Source organism: Onychomys torridus, chromosome 16, assembly GCF_903995425.1.
Source record: "Onychomys torridus chromosome 16, mOncTor1.1, whole genome shotgun sequence".
Lineage (NCBI taxonomy): Eukaryota > Metazoa > Chordata > Mammalia > Rodentia > Cricetidae > Onychomys > Onychomys torridus.
The window spans coordinates 48,035,450-48,052,146 of record NC_050458.1 but is presented as its reverse complement, the minus strand read 5'-3'; the positions used below and the strand labels follow the sequence as shown (position 1 = coordinate 48,052,146).

Genomic DNA, 16,697 nt, shown 5'->3' with positions numbered 1-16,697 from the left:
TTTGAGCCTAGGTTCTCTCTCTCTCTCTCTCTCTCTCTCTCTCTCTCTCTCTCTCTCCCTCTCTCTTTTCTTTCTGTCTTTCCTTCCTTCCTTCCTTCCTTCTTTCTTCTTTTTTTTTTTTTTTCAGCTGTTAAAATGAGAAAACGGAGCCACGGGTTGGGGACTCACTCCTGTCTTCCCAGAGCTTGGAAGGATGAGGCAGGAGGATTGCTAAAAGTTCGGGGGGCAGCGTGGGCTGGAGAGAGAACCCGCATAAGTGTGGGTGACCCGGAGGCTGAGAAGGCGGTTCACACCTGTTGGTTACCGGCTAGCTATGACTCTGGTGGTGGTTTGTGTCTCTTCCCCCCTCCCCGTAGGCCAAAGGGTTGGGCGGACACCCCGCAGGCCGAGAGGGACCCGCGGGGCAGGGCGGGCTGACCCCGCCCAGGGTGGAGGGGCGGCGCTCCTGTCCGCTGGGCTCAAGCCACCACACTCCAGCGCAGCAGTAGCTGCCCGCCGCCGCGGGAGCCGGAGGTACTTGGGGTTTGGGGGCAAGGCAGCAGGCGGGGGGTCCTCGTTGGGAACTAGGACTCCCCTGGTCTAGGCCTGGCGGGGTGGGGTGAGCTTCGAGACCCTAGAAGCCTGGGTCCCCACCTGGCCACCTGTTCCACAGGTGACAATTGTCCGCGCACCAGTTCCGCGCTGTGGTCCCTCGATCGCCGCCGGTACCCCAGCTACCCCCCCCCCCACCCCCCGAAGTTAAGCGCGGTGTGGGCTAGTCTGAGCTGGTTAGGGTTCCGGGATTCACCTCGCAGCCCTGGTGGCCCTTGGTGGGTGAGGTTCACGGAGGAGGGGGACAACTGGGGATCCGAAGCCCAGATGCCAAAGCGCTGCTCGGCAACCTTGGGTGTGCTGGAGACTTGGGAGGCCGCGGCGGGGCGAGTCCGGGAGAGGACTGGATCACCGAGCCCTGCTGGGAGGACTGCGGGCCGGGAGTTGGCGCTGGCCTTTCCGATGCTCCAGCTTCGGACCCGCCGCAGGGGGAAGGATCTGCAGGGGGAAGGATCTTCTTGGGGAAGGGAAAAAGAGCTGGAGAGCAAGGAAAGCCGGCATGGAGCCGCTGGTCCCAGCGCTCCGTCTCAGGATCAGCTCGCTCCCGCCTCTCCTCTTCTCCAGATGAGAACAATTGAGGTGGGATTGGAAACCTGATGGGCTTGGAAGGGGCTGTGGCTGGGAGATTTATCCTATCCACGCCTCTTCGCTGTTAGGGCGAGCACCCTTGCCTCAGTTTCCTCGCATGTCATCTGGGGCTAGAATTTCTCGTCTCCTTGACAGATTCCACTGAGCCTCTCGCCCACTGGAGATTAAAAGTCTCCTCTCTGTGGACCCTCTGCTCTCTCACAAGCACAGCCATCCAGCTGCCTCCCGGCTCCGAAGTGCCCGCCCCCAGCCTCGCCCTCTACAGGGCTCTGACCTTTCTGCTCTCTCCTCCCAAAGAACAGAGAATCTGATAGCGCAGGGCTGCCCCCCCCAACAACAACTGCACCCACAATCACCCCAGCTTCTGACCTTCCGCGGGTCCCTAAATTCACTTATCACGCGCTTCTTAAACAGAAATCCCACAAAGGAAAGTCCTCAAATCAAAGACCAAAATCTACAGGAACTGGGAGGAGGAGAGGGAGTCCTGGTCTCCTGGTTTTGTGTTGTTTGTTTGTTTGTTTGCTTTTGAAAACGGTTCTCCAACCCTCAGATGCTGGTCCCTGCCTGGACCGCTCAGTTATGAGGGGACCTACTTGGAGATTCTGTAAAGAGTTTGCTTTGTTTTCTCCCATCAATGAGGGCCCTGCAGCTGTCTAGTTTGACGGAATTAGTCCCAGTATGAGACTGTGCCCTGGTAGGAGGAGTGATGAATGTCCCAGGGTGTGGGCAGAGTTGGTTGAAACTCTAGAGGTGACGCTGACCTACCACATCAGCCCAAATCAGCCTGGTCTTAAGGGTGCGGATGGAAGAGGGGGCAGTCCAGACCGTCAGTGACCCAAAGTAGCTCCGTTATTGACTGAGCCACCTTGAGGGCCTGTGTTTTTTTTTTGTTTTATGATGCATTTGGTTCTTTTAGCCACTGTTTTTGTTTTTGTTTGTTGTTGTTGTTGTTTGTTTTGTTGCTGTTGTTGTTTCGAGACAGGGTTTCTCTGTGTAACTTTGCGCCTTACCTGGAACTCGATTTGGAGACCAGGCTGTCCTCGAACTCACAAAGATCCGCCTGGCTCTGCCTCCCGAGTGCTGGGATTACAGGCATGGGCCACCACCAGCCGTTTTGTTTTGCAACAGGGTTTCACTGTGGAGCCCTGGCTGCCCCAGAACTCTGTGGAGACCAGGCTGACCTCCAACTCAGAGATGTGCCTGCCTCTGCCTTGGAAGTGCTGGAATGAAAGGCCTCTGCCACCCTACCCTAACTATCCCACCTAGATACTGTTACATTTTAATAAATGCATACATGTAGACATTTGCTGGATTTTCCTGGAAAAGAATTAATTGGTCAGTGCCTGAGAATTCGTCACAGCAGGCTCTGTTGTAGTTCTGAGCCTCTCGGCATACTTCCTCAGGCTATGGGTGTTTCTCCATTTTCTCTAGAAATAAAACCACAGAGCCAAACAGGAGAAACATGGAACCAGCTAAGAGTTTGTGCGCTGTTTATCAGCGGGTATGAGCTCTTCAGTGAGGAGTCTATTTGCTCCTTGTCTTCTGCAAAAGTTTCTCCTCTCTGTAGTTTAGCTCTCTACTCCTGCTGCTATATGTAAATGCTTGAAGGGCTGGGGTGGGTTTTTGTTTGTTTGTGGTGGTGGTGGTGGTTTGGTTTTAGATTTATTTATTTTACTTTCTGTGTATGAGCATTTTGCTTGTATGTATGTATACCCCACTGGTACCTGGTGTCCTTGGAGGTCAAAAAGAGTGTCTGATCCCCCCCCCCCAACTGGAGTTGAGAGAGTCATCATCATGTGGTTCCTGGGAATCGAACCTGGGTCCTCTGAAAGAGCAACAAGTGCTCTTAACTGCTGAGCTGTCCCCAGCCCCAGGAGTTTTTATGTTTTTGTTTGAGTTTTTTTGGTTTGAGTAGAATCTCAAGTAGCACATACAGGTCCTAACATGCTACGTAGCATTAAGGCTGCCCTTAAACCTCCAATTCTTCTGCTTCCCCGGATGCTGGGACTATAGATCACGGTGCCCAGTTTTATGGGGTGTTGGAGATCCAACCTAGGGCTTCATGCAACTTAGCAGTCTAGCAACTGGGCTCCACCCCTCTTCCCATGAGGAACAGTTTTTTAATTTTAATTTTGCTGTGTGTGTGTGTGTGTGTGTGTGTGTGTGTGTGTGTGTGTGTGTGTGTGCACGCTGATGCTTACTGAGAGACCTGGCTCCATTTAGAAGCTGATCGGAAACAGCTAGAAAAGAGCTCTGCAGAGGCCTGGGGTGAAGGAAGGGGCTAGTCAATAATAGACTGAGGCCCCAGGGGACCCAGGAAGTAGAAATGTAGCCTACTCTGGAGGGAGGTAAGGGCAAGAATTGGGAGAAAGGGGCTGAGAGAGCCCTCTCTGAACTGGCTCTGAGCGCTTTCGGGGGAGATGGCACTCCCTGGGGAGGTCAAGCCATCTGCACCCCAGATGAAGGCGGCTATCTGGGGCTCCCTTGGTGCCAGCTGCTAGGGTTGGACTGGCTGTTTGAGTCTCGGACCTCTGGAGTCCTCATGTAAGATAGCGGCTGTTGACACCCTCCATTGACACACTCCAGAGATGGAGAAATCCTCTCGGGTGGCAGTTTCCCTTGTGGGGCTTTGTGTGTCTAGTAGATTTCAAGAAGTGGAGCCCAGCAGCTCCAGTGTGAGTGAGTGTCCCCTGCTCTCTCCCTGGGGACCTTCACTTCCATCTGGGGAGAGAGAGAGCCGTACCTGCAGGGCTGGGAGAATGGCCTTTTTTTCTGTTCCTGAGTCTGCACACTCTCCAGCCTGCGCCTCTTCCCCTGGGCCCAGGTTCTCCCGAGAGCTCTGACAGCACAGCCTCTGAGGCTACACCTGCTGATGGAAGCTGGGGCCACCATGCCCAGCCAATGTGGAAACTTTCAAATGGACCAAAATCAGTGCTTTACTAATTTAGACTGAACCGTCTCGACCCACCCCACCCCCTACCCTAAGCCTTTCTAGCCCAGCTTCTCAGTCCTATATAAACCTGCCATTCCGGCCATGTCTTCTCTTGGTCCTTGGCCTCTCTACCCATCTCTCCTTTGCTTCTCTGCTCTCATGGCCCGGTTCTGTCTCGACTCTTCCAGATGCCTCTGGCTGTACTTTCTTGGATGTACTCTGCAATACATGTGTGTGTGTGTATGATGTGTATGTAGGCATTCGTGTGTGGAGATCAGAGGACGATACGATGGAGTTGATTCTTGCACCATGGGTATCAAGGACTGAACTCAGGTCTCGAGGCTGATGAGCCACTTCCCTGCCCTGCTGCTGATTATTAGTAATTTTATTTTAATTATGCATATGCTAGGCAAAGACGCACTCTACCCTTAGGTGTATTTTAATTCATTTGTATGTGCAGGATGGGGAGATTGAAACAGGCCTGCTGTTAGGTCTCGAAATTTGAGTCAATCCCTCCCGTCTCAGTCTCCTATATGCTGGGATTACAGGTGTGTCGCTGTGTCCAGTTCAGTATATTTTTTAACACTAAAAAAATTGTATGTGCCTGAGTGTTTTGCCTATGTATATGTATGTTCACCACATGTGTGCCTGCTGTCTTCAGTAGCCAGAGGGGGTCCAGAACCCCTGGAACAGACAAATCAAGTTCCTCTGCCAGAGCAGCCAATGCTCTTAACAGCTGAGTCATTCTCCAGCCCCATTCATTTTAATCTTACTATTTTATAGTAAGATTACTCCATTTATGTCATGGAGTCCAGGCTGGCTTTGAACTCACTTAAACTCAGCTGAGGATGACCTTGAGTTTTTGATCTTCCTGCCTCTACCTCTCGAAATGCTGGGATTAAGGTGTGAACCACCATGTCCACTGTCTACAGTGCTGTGGATGGAACCCAGGGCTTTATCCACACTAGGCAAGCACTCTACCCACTGAGCTGGATTCTAGTTGTTTTGTTTTTGTCTTTTGAGGTCAGGTCTCTTTTTGTAGACCAGGCTAGCCTGGAATTCACAGAGATCTGCCTGCCTCTGCCTCCCCAGTGCTGGGATCAAAGGTGTGTGCCACCACCACTCCCAGCAAGTGTAGAAACGTTCAAGTGGACCAAATCCAGTGCTTTTCTGGTTCAGGGTGAAACCTCTAGATGCCCTTTGGAGGGTTATTGCAGTTGCCAGCTGTGGTTTTATATGATAAAGAATTGCCTGCCACCCACCTAGCAAATGACCTGGACAGAAAAACTGTATGCACACACACACACACACACACACACACACACACACACACACACACACACACACACAGCCACCCTGGGGCTTTACTATGCCTTTTACAGGACATAAGAGGGTAACCTCACCCTGTCCCAAGGAAGCCAACTGCAATTCCAGGACAGGACAGCAGTGACCCTGGGAGGAACAGGGAAGGTGTTCTTAGGAAGTCCAAATTACACGTCTTTATTTGCACCCTCAGGGAGTGAGGTGGATTATTGTAGTTACAGGTATGACTTAATCCTTAAATCCCAGCGCTGGGGAGGCAGAGGTAGGGGGATCTCTGTGAGTTCCAGGCCAGCCAAGGTTACGTGCAGTGAGACCTTGTCTCAAAAAGAGTTTTGAGCAGAGTGGTTTTTGTCTTTGGATGGGGGTCAATAATTTACAGGCAGCATTCCCCTGAATTAGATACTGCATTGGATCCTGAAGAAAAGATAACAAGTAATTCACTCATCATTCAGAGACTGTACAGGCACACATGCTTCCTTCCTGCGGTGGTCCTGGGCTGCCTTAGGGAGTGACTGTCCAGAGTCGGTCCCCTTAAGAAGGACCTTGGGTTTTCTAATCTTTTCTGATTGTAAACAAATCCGTGACCTAAGACCTAGCACAGATGTCACCTTTCTGTAGGACCAATCCCCGGAGCAGGTTAGCCACGACAGAGCTATGTGTGTATTTGTGTATGTGACTGAGGTCATGCTCCGGCGTCTCCTCAGGAGTTGTCCCCCTTGTTTTTTGTTGTTGAGACAAGCACTGACCTGGAGGCACCAGGTCGGCCAGACTAGTTGGCAGAGGAGCCCGGGGATCCTCCCTCGGCTCGGTCTCCGCAGCTCTGGGATTACAAGCACTCTCTACCACACTCAGCTCCTTTTCTGTGGGTTCTGAGGATCGAACTCAGGTCCTGGTGCTTGGGCAAGCACTTACTGCCTGAGCCTTCTCCCTAGCACATGCCTTGGAGGTTTGTTTTGTTTTTCCCAATTAATTGACTTATTTTGTGTGCATTGGTGTTTTGCTCGAATATATATTTGTGTGAGGGTCCCGGATCCCCTGCCATGTGGGTGCTGGGAATTGAACCCTGGTCCTCTGGAAGAGCAGCCAGTGCTCTTACTCCAGTCTTGGAGTTTTGGTAACTGTCAGAATGCTGTCTGCTGCTGAGCAGCACTGTTTGGGATGCATACCATATAAGATGTCTACTTAGTCTATAGCCTTTCCTTTTTTTTTTTTTTCCTTTTTTTTTTTTTTTTTTTTTTTTTGGATTTTCGAGACAGGGTTTCTCTGTGTAGCTTTGCGCCTTTCCTGGATCTCACTCTGTAGACCAGGCTGGCCTTGAACTCACAAAGATCCACCTGCCTCTGCCTCCCGGAGTGCTGGGATTAAAGGTGTGCGCCACCACCGCCCTGGCCTAGCCTGCTGCCTTTCTACCAGCCAGTGTTTGGGGTTTTGCTAGTCTGATTAGGTGAGATGTTATCTGCATGTTTCAATTTGCTTTTCTCCTCCATTGAAAAGTAGCCTTGGGGGCTGAGGGTTTGGCCCAGTCGTTGGATTGCTTACCTAGCATACCTGAAGCCCTGGGTGTGGTGGTGAACAAGTGTACTCTGTAAGATCAACAGGTCTCCTAACTGCCGAGCATCTCTCTAGACCTCTTTTCTGGTTTTGTTCCTCCAGTTTCCTCCTGTCAACCTGTGTTCACAGGAGTGCAGTGTGTACAATAGGCAGCGGCCAGGCTGGCAGCTGCATGCACGTGTTAAGCCCCAGCCCCAGGGCATGGACCCGAGATCCCACATCCCCCCTGGGTATGAATCTGGCTTTTGTGTTAGTCTACGTAACTCAAGGAAATATCCCCTGATTTCTCCCTTACTAAAAATAAATGTGGGTTGTTTTTTCTTAATATCACCCTTGGATTTATTAATATGATTAATTATATTAATGTGTTCCTAATATCAAATCATAAACGAATTCCATTTAGATTGGCCATTTTATCCTTTTAATCTGTTCTCGAATTCTCTCTCTCTGTACCCCCATTCCTCCAGATGATCGTGAATTGCTCCTCCTCCTCCTGCTGCCCCCTCCCAAGTGCTGGGATTGCATGTCTGAGCAACCCGCAGCCTTTCTTTGTCCTTTTTCTGATACTTTGTTACAACCACTTAAATGACTTGATCTTACACTTTTTGTTACCAGTAGTAACGATCTTCTGGTCTTTCTTGTAACTGTATTCTGTAGTTTTGGTCACATGGTATTTTGTCTTTTCTCCTTCTCCTTCTCCTTCTTTAAAGACAGTCTTCACTGTGTAGCTCTGGCTAGCCTGGAACTCATCATGTAGACCAGGCTAGCCTGGAATTTACAGAGATCCTCCTGCCTTTGCCTCCTGCGTACTGGAATTGAAAGTGTGCCTCACCACACCTGATTGGGGTTTCTTTTTATATTTCATTTCTCAATTAAAATGGCTTATTTTTATCTTAATGTGTATAGGTGACTTGCCTGCATGCATGTCTGTGTATTATGTATTATGTGTGTGCCTGGTGCCTTCAGAGGTCAGAAGAGAGATCCCCTGGAACTGGAGTTACAGATGTTTGTGAGTCTCCATGTGGGTGCTGGGAATTGAACCCAGGTCCTCTGCAGGAGCAGTTGGTGCTCTTAACCTCAGAGTCATCTCTCCAGCCCCTAATTTCTCAATTACTAAATTAATTTCTACTTATTATTGCTTTATGACCATAAAGTGTTTATCATCATAGATGTCCTTGGCATTCCCTTTCTTCTTCCTCCTCCTCCTCTTCTTCCTCCTCCTCCTCTTCTTCCTCCTCATAGCCCTGGCTAACTCAGAGATCTGCCTGCTCTGCCTCCCTAGTGCTGGATTAACAGATGTGTGCCACTGTGCCCAGCTTGTCTCTTGACTATAAGATAGGGTTGGGGTTTGCTGGGATATAACCTAAAAATCTTTTTCTAGGCTGGTCAAATGGCTCAGTGGGTAACGGTACTTGCCACAAAGCCTGATGACCTGAGTTCAATCCCAGGGACCCACATGGTGGAAGGAGAAAACTGACTCCCATGATCTGTCCTATGACCTCCACATGCTTGCCATGGCACACATTCCTCCAACCCCCACCATACACACACACACACACACACACACACACACACACACACACACACACAAAATAAAACAAGTAAGTAAATAATGTAACTTTTAATTAAAATCCTTTTCTTCTTAAAGATATGTGAGTTCAAATATAAAATCGGGGCCAAGCTGTTTTAAAAAAGAGAGCTAAGCAAGTTCATCTTGTTTACTCATGAGACAGATGTCTCCAGTCTTCCTTGCCACGTGATGGGGTGGGAAAAATTCTTTAACCATCTTTAATCCCTCCCATCCTAGGAGGAATTTTGCTTTTTAAAAACTGTGGTCCTAGAGGCTGGAGAGACGGCTCAGTGTTTAAGAGCACTGGCTGTTCTTGCAGGGGAGTGGGTTCAGGTCCCAGCACCATCTCTAACTCCAGTTCCAGGGGGTCTGGTGCCCTCTTCAGACCTGAGGCATGTACATGGTACAAATACATACAAACAGGCAAAACACAGGCTGGAGAGATGGCTTAGAGGTTAAGAGCAAGGACTATTCTTCCAGAGGTTCTGAGTTCAATTCCCAGCACCCACATGGTGGCTCACAACCATCTGTAATGAGATCTGGCACCTTCTTTAGTGTACATAATAAATAAATAAATCTTAAAAAAAAAAAACACACACACACACACCAAACAGGCAAAAACACTCGGATACATAAAATGAAAATAAACCTGGGACCAGAGAGATGGCTCAGCAGTTAAGAGCACTGGTTGCTCTTCCAGAGGACCCAGGTTCAATTCCCAGCACCCACATGGCTGCTCACAGATAGTTCTGTTTGTCTATAACTCCAGTTCCAGAGGACCCAGCACCTTCACAGACATAAATGCAGGCAAAACACCCATGCACATGAAATAGAAATAAAAATTAAAAAATAAATTAATAAATCTAAAAAACATATCAAAGCTATGGTCCTGTCAAGCCTAGTGATACACACTAGGGAGGTAGGAACAGGTGGATCTCTTTTTAGTTCCAGGCCAGCCTAGATTACATAGTGAGTACCAGTTAGCCAGAGATACATAGTGAGACCCTGACTCAAAAGAACAACATCAAACCAAACCAAACTGGTCTGAGCCATAAGAGGCCTTAGAGCAGTGATTCTCAACCTGTGGGTCATGACCCCCATATGGAGTTGCATATCAGATATTTACATTATGATTCATAACAGTAGCAGAATTATAGTTATGAAGTAGTAACATTAGTTTTATGGTTGGGGGTCACCCCAACATGAGGAACTATACTAAAGGGTCATAGCATTAGAAAGGTTGAGAACCACTACCTTAGTGGGTAGAGGTACCTGTCATGCAATTATTGGGTTGTGGCGGGGAGCACAAATAATAAGGTACAGACCACCAGAGTCTATTATTCCAAAAAAGAAAAAAACAAAAACAAAAAAAACCCACAGGACCAAAAGAAGCTTCCAGTTGACTGGAACCACAGTCAGAGTTCGGGCTTCTGTTTCTGTGGCAATGGGGCTCGGTTTTGAGGCCCTTTTTATAGTAAAAAATTAAGCATCAGGCACGGGATGCCTGTACTAGGAGTCACGTAGAAACAATTATTAAAATTTAACTTTGGAGCTGGATGGTGGTGGCGCACCCCTTTAATCCCAGCACTCAGGAGGCAGAGCCAGGCAGATCTCTGAGTTCGAGGCCAGCCTGGTGTACAGAATGAGTTCCAGGACAGGAACCAAAACTATACAGAAAAACCCTATCTCGAAAAACCAAAAAAAAAAAAAAAAAAATTAACTTTGATCCAGGCAGTTGCTGGCTATAAGGAGCAAGGGGTTATCGTTAAAAGTTAACCCTGGCTGTTGACAGAGGAGCTGGCTGTAAAGCAGACAGCCAATGTTAGCAGTTAACCTTTAGTTGTTGACAGAGCTGAAGACTGTCAAGCTCTCATTTCTTTAGGTTTACAGTTTTTATATTTTTATATTCCTAATCCTGGATCCTTCACAAGCTTCACTGATAACCTGAGTTCAGGTCCCCAAACCCGAGCAAAGGTGTCCTCTGATCTCCACGCAGGCATGCCCACTCCACCCCATCTCTCCCACACAAAATAAAAACAAATGGCGTAGTTAAGGGTTTCTACTGCTGTGGTAAACACCATGACCAAAAGCATCTCAGGAAGAGAGGGTTTATTTCATCTTTGAGCTTGTAGTCCATCATCCAGGGAAGTCGGCAGGAACCTGGAGGCAGGAGCTGATGCAGAGGCCATGGGGGAGTTGCTTACTGCCTTGCTACCAAAGGCTTGCACAGCCTGCTTTCTTATAGAACCAGGACCACCTGCCCAGGGATGGCCCCACCCACAATGGGCTGGGCACTCCCCCATCATCACTAGTTAAGAAAATGCCCTCTAGGGCTGCCTACAGCCTGTTTTTACAGAAGCATTTTCTTTTACTCTCTCTCTCTCTCTCTCTCTCTCTCTCTCTCTCTCTCTCTCTCTCTCTCCCTCCCTCCCTCCCTCCCTTCCTTTCTCTTCCTTCCTTCCTTCCTTTCTTTTTTATTTTTTCGAGACAGGGTTTCTCTGTGTAGCTTTGCACCTTTCCTGGAACTCACTCTGTAGCCCAGGCTGGCCTCGAACTCACAGAGATCCACCTGGCTCTGCCTCCCAAGTGCTGGGATCAAAGGCGTGCGCCACCACCACCGCCACCGCCACCGCCAGGTCAGAAGCATTTTCTTAATTGAGGCTCCCTCCTCCTCTCAGATGACTTTAACTTATATCAAGTTGACGTACAACTAGCCAGCACAAATAACAAAAGTTCCATGGTCCTGATATTGAGGAAGGATTTTTTTTTTCTTGTTTGTCTTAATAGTTCTTATTTCTCCTGTCTAATGTGATTTTTTTTTAATTAAAAAAAATATGTGCATGCCTGTTCCTGAGGCGATCAGGAGAAGGCATCAGGTATCCTACGACTGTCTTTCTAGATGTTTCTGAACCACTGTATGGGTGCTGGGAGTCAAACCTGGGTCCCCTGCAAGAGCAGCCAGTGCTCTTAACTAAACTGAACCACCTCTCCAGCCCCTGTGTTTGATTTTTATATAGGGTCTTGCCCTGTAGCTCAGGTTGACCTTGAACTCCAGATCCCTCTGCTCCATCTCCAAAGTCCTGGGATCACAGGCACACATAGCCAACCCTGGCTGGTTTACGTGTGGATATAAATATAAGATACTCTAGCCCTCTCTTTGAGTAGCATCTATCATCTCTTGCCTTTGGACAAAGACAGACGTCACTTGTCTCCTCACCTTCCTCACGGCTGGGCCCAATTTTAGCAGATCCTGTGAGCAGTTCTAGGGAGACTTGTCCAACTTTTGCCATCTTGCAGGGTGGTGAACGCACCTAGCACACCTGTGAAGATCAGGGGACACCATCCCTTCCACTGTGGGTTCTGGGGTTCGAACTCAGGTCATCAGGTTGCACAGTAGTCACTTTGCATCTGCTGAGCCATCTTCTTGGCTCAGTAACTATAGCGTCTAGGTCAAAAGCCAAGGCTCTGGTGGAAGCAGTCTGGTTAAGCTCGGCAAGGCCGCCTGTGCCTGCACACCCTTGAGAGAAGGAGATGTGAAAGCCAGGTTTACTTGATGTAACCACATGGCAAAGGGACTTAAGAGGTCCAGCAACTCCCTGTTCTGGCTTGGGTCACTTACTGACATGGACTTCAGGTATAAATGGTAGAAGAATTAGGGCAGAGGGCAAGGGGCATGCCTAGTGAAACGGTCCTGGTGAGGGTGTGATCTGGCTGGGCATCGACCATACTCCGGTTTAAGCGGTGTGGTCAGAAAGCATTGCTGCTGTTACTCAAGTGGGTCAGTGTTGTTCCTCCAAGATCTCCTCTGCCCCAGGGTCTAGTCATCTCTTCATAGATGATTGTCTTCATCTGGGCATTGGTCTCTAGGTAGGGTGTGTGTGTGTGTGTGTGTGTGTGTGTGTGTGTGTGTGTGTGTGTAGAGGGTCTCAACCCTTCCTGCTTCAGCTTCCCATGTGTTGGGACTTCAGACATGTGTCACTATGACTATGGCCACTTCATTCATTCATTCATTTATTTCTCTCTTTTTTTCCTGCTTCTTTGTTTGTTTTGTTTTGGTTTTTTTGAGACAGGATTCTGTGTGTAGCCCTGGAAGTCCTGGAGCTCAGCCTGTAGACCAGGCTGGCCTTAAACTCACAGAGATCCATCTGCCTTTGCTTCTGCCTCCTGAGTGCTGGGAATAAAAGTGTGTGCACCATGCCCGGTGAAGTTTTATTTCTTATTTGTGTGTGTGTGTGTGTGTGTGTGTGTGTGTGTGTGTGTGTGTGTGTGTATGACACGTTTATGGGGGTCAGAAGAGTTGGATCCCCTGAATCTGGAGTTTCAGGTAGTTATGATCTGCCCCACGTGGGTGCTGGGAACTGAACTTGGCCAGATCAAGCTGAATTGATCAAGTTAAAGACTAGGTTTATTTGAGCAAAGCAACTCCCAGGTTAATTCTCCAGCCCCAGAGATTGAGGCAGGAGAAGTCACACACCTGAACTAAAGCAGGGAGCTTATATAGGTTGTAGGCAGGGGGTGCTGATGTGTCTGCCACAGCTGGGTTTATGCCCAAGTATGGTCAAAAGCTGTAATGCTTGGGCAGGGACTTGGGCTGCTTGCTGTAGCCGGAAGGTTTCTCCAGGCCCACCCAGCCCTTAGTCCCTCAGCTGCTTATATAATAATCATTCAGAAACTCAATATTATTTACAAACTATATGACCTATGGCAGGCTTTTTGCTAGCTAGCTCTTTCATCTTAAATTAACCAATTTCTATTAATCTATGTTTTGCCATGTGGCCGTGGCATTACCAGTCTGCTGGCATCTTGCTTTTCCTTGGGCAGCAGCTAGGCATCTCCCCCTCCTCTCCTTTCTTCTCTCTATCTGCTTGGATTTCCCACCTGCCTCTAAGCTGCCCTGCCATGGGCCAAAGCAGCTTTATTTATCAACCAATCAGAGCAACATATATTCACAGCATACAGAAAGACATCTCACAGCAGCTGGAAACTTCAGGGGAGGAGCTGTGGTAGCCCATAAGAATGTGGAACTGTGTTTTTTGGTGGCTTCCCTTTGTTAGATATTCTCTGACAGGGTGGGGTTTAGAGAGAGGAATGGCGCTTTCTGGAACAAGCAGGAAAGTTCTGGAGGCTCTGGCGGAACCCTTGGGTCCCTGGGAACTACAACAAGCACCTTTAACCATGGAGTCATCTCTCCAACTCCCATTAATAGTATTTTTAAAAATGCATGTACATTTTTATTTTGGTTTAACTTGTCTGGATTGAGAAACATCTAGATTAGGGCATTGCTGAGACACCTTGGGCATGCCTCTGAGGGGGTTTCTGGAGATCATCACTGAGGTAGGTGGTTTTACCCTCGACTGGGGGAGGAGAGGAGCAGCAGCAGCGGAGTAGCCTAAGTAAAAGGAGAAAAGGAGAAAACCGTGGTGTGCTGGCTTCTCTCTGATTCACTGCCCACAAGAGCCATCAAGAACTCCACCATGCCTTCCCTGCCATGATGGACACCCCTTTCTCACAGTGTACACCAAAACAAGCCCACGAGCTGCTTTTTATAAGGTATTTGGTGACTTATTAAAAGTAATACAGTGACTAATGTTGATTTCTAAGTTATTATACAGGGACATTGCTTAGAGTGCAGTGTGCAGTCATGTCTAATTCTCTTTGCTTAAGGGTCATAGCCATCGAGGATGCAGCTCAGTTGTACATTGTTGGTCTCACACGCACAAAACCCAGGGTTCCATCCACAGCAACATAGACACCAGGTATGGTGCCATGTGCCTGTAATCCCAGTGCTATAATAACTTAAAAATATAGAGGTAAAAGAAGAAGGATCAGGAGTTCAAAGTCATCCTCAGATATATAGAACTCAAAGCTAGATGGGACTGCAAGAGACCCTGATACCAAAAAAAAAAAAAAAAAAAAAAAAAAAAAAACCCAAAACCAAACCAAACCAAAAAAGCAACCACCCACCACCACCACCAAATTCTCACATGTTGTCTCTCACCTCCATACACACATACTGTGGATTATTCATGTACACATGCATGCACACCCATGCACACAATGAAAACAGAGGATATGCCTAGATAAATCATAAGCTTATAAAAGGCTAGTATTCTAGAATTTGCCACAAGACCATCAAGATCTCACAGACTTAGCATCTCCCATAGTTTCATATGTTACGATAGAAATGTCTGTGTCCCAACACTCTTGTTTCTGTGTGGGTTAAGTCACAGAATTACAGAATTCAAGCTCCCCTATCACACTAGCATATGCTCAAATACTTCGCCTGAGCCCACGTCTGCTTGAAAGAACCCCAAAGACAGATGGGAAACACTTAATTCAGTAGAGCTCCAGATTGGCTCCAAAAAAGCCGGGAAACTGACAAGGAAAATAGAGGGCCTGATGTGCACCTGGTAGGGAAATGCTCCCCAAGTGTCGGAGTTCAGGACCCATAGAATCTAAACACTCACCTCTGCTGCTCTGGCTAGTGGTAGGAGCAGCAGACAGGCCAAAGTGAGAGACAGGAAGAAAATTCCTGCAATAAAGAGATCCCAGCCACTTTGTGGACATTCGATCTTTCTTCTCTTTCCGGGGCTAACCTGCTCTGAGTGGCTGACCCCGGAAGGTGACTTTCACCTGGTTCTGGCTGCCAAAGTCATAACTGGTATATTTAGGGTGAAAAGCCTGGACACCCATCCCGGCTTGCTATTTAAGGGTGGTGGTGGTGAATGACAGAGGCAAGGCTCGATCACTATAGCCACACTGGGGAGCAGAATAAAACAAGGGGTTTAGTGACACCCCCAAGTCCGTCTCTGAGGTACTGACATGTACTTTAGTTTTAAATGGCGGGCAGTCAGGGCAGAGGTAGAGGTTACACAAATCGAGGGCAGCCCAGGTCAAGGTGTGGTCTGGCCGGTGTTTTTACTTCTGGTTCTGTAAGATGACTGGAAAAAGCTCTTATCTGGCTTGCTCTGCTCTTGGGGTGGGGGAGGGGAAGTTCCGAGTTGACTCTGGGCAGGGTTAGAGACTGACTTCTGTCTTTGTGCCTTCAACCACAGTAAAGGAGATGGGCACCAGAGGTAGGCAGAGATGCCAGACATTCATCTTGCTTGTTAGCTAACCCAATGACCTCAAGCAAGGAGCCTATGCTTTAGGGGCAGGAATTCTGGGAAGCAAGAGTACATTATCTCAATAAAGGGGTAATTATTCCTCCTATCCCTTTAGTGGGGTTTAGGGTAAATGAATCTACTTTGGTAGGGGTGGCCCTGCCTTCCTGAGAGGTGACCCTTTAGCCAGGATAATTTGTCCAACCAGATTAACTCTTTCATGTTTTGGGTAGCTTGAAAATGCTACCCCCACCCACCTCCAGACCAGAGAAATAGATTTCCCCAGTGAGCCACCCCAGAGTCCTAACCAAAGCTAATGAATATTTAACCTTGTTTCAATGACTCAGAAACCAGGAGAGGAATCAGCGGCTTGAAGAATTCTAAGGGCCGTGATGAACCATGCCCCCTCCTGCAGTAGAGGACACAGGGGCCAAAACACTGAGGAGTCAGCCTAGACAGCTGTGAATGAGTGAGTGGCACAGCCTATGCTTAGCAGGAGCCAGGCCTAGGGTCAGTCCCCAGCTGTAGGCGGAAATTTCTGTTCCACCCACCAATTCCTAGATAACCAACTCGGAGACCCAGTATTAATTACAAATGTTTGGCTGATAGCTCAGGCTTATTACTAACTATCTCTTACAACTTAAATTAATCCATTTTTATGAATCTATGTATTGCCATGTGGCTTTACCAGTCCTCCAGCATGTCTCACTCCCTCTATCTCCTGGAGACTCCACTGACTCTGCCTTCTTCCTACATTCTCAATTTGGCTGTCCTGCCTAGCTACCAGCCAGTCAGTTCTTTATAAACCAATGAGAGTAGTATATATTCACAGTATACAGAAGGCTTATTCCACAGCACCCAGCACTGAAGAAAAAGAGAGAAAGGGAGGGGACACTTCTTTCAAAACAAGCATTCTGTATGACTGAACAAAGTGGCCTGATGTAATTGGTACCGTTTTATTTCTTGGTGGCTCATGATATTAATGGCACACCTTTTGAACTGGGCATATTAGATCAATGTCAATAAAAACAGAACAGAA

The 16,697-nt window shown here is 48.1% G+C and overlaps 1 protein-coding gene across 2 annotated transcripts in view; it reads left to right on the top strand.

Annotated features, from left to right (window-relative positions):
• Positions 1–457: 457 nt before the first annotated feature.
• A4galt (alpha 1,4-galactosyltransferase (P blood group)) overlaps positions 458–16,697 on the top strand; it is a 29,458-nt gene continuing 13,218 nt past the window's right edge. For both annotated transcript variants that reach the window (XM_036208648.1, XM_036208647.1), the window contains exon 1: positions 458–513. The gene's annotated coding sequence lies outside the window, so the exon portion shown is untranslated. The remainder of the gene's footprint in view (positions 514–16,697) is intronic.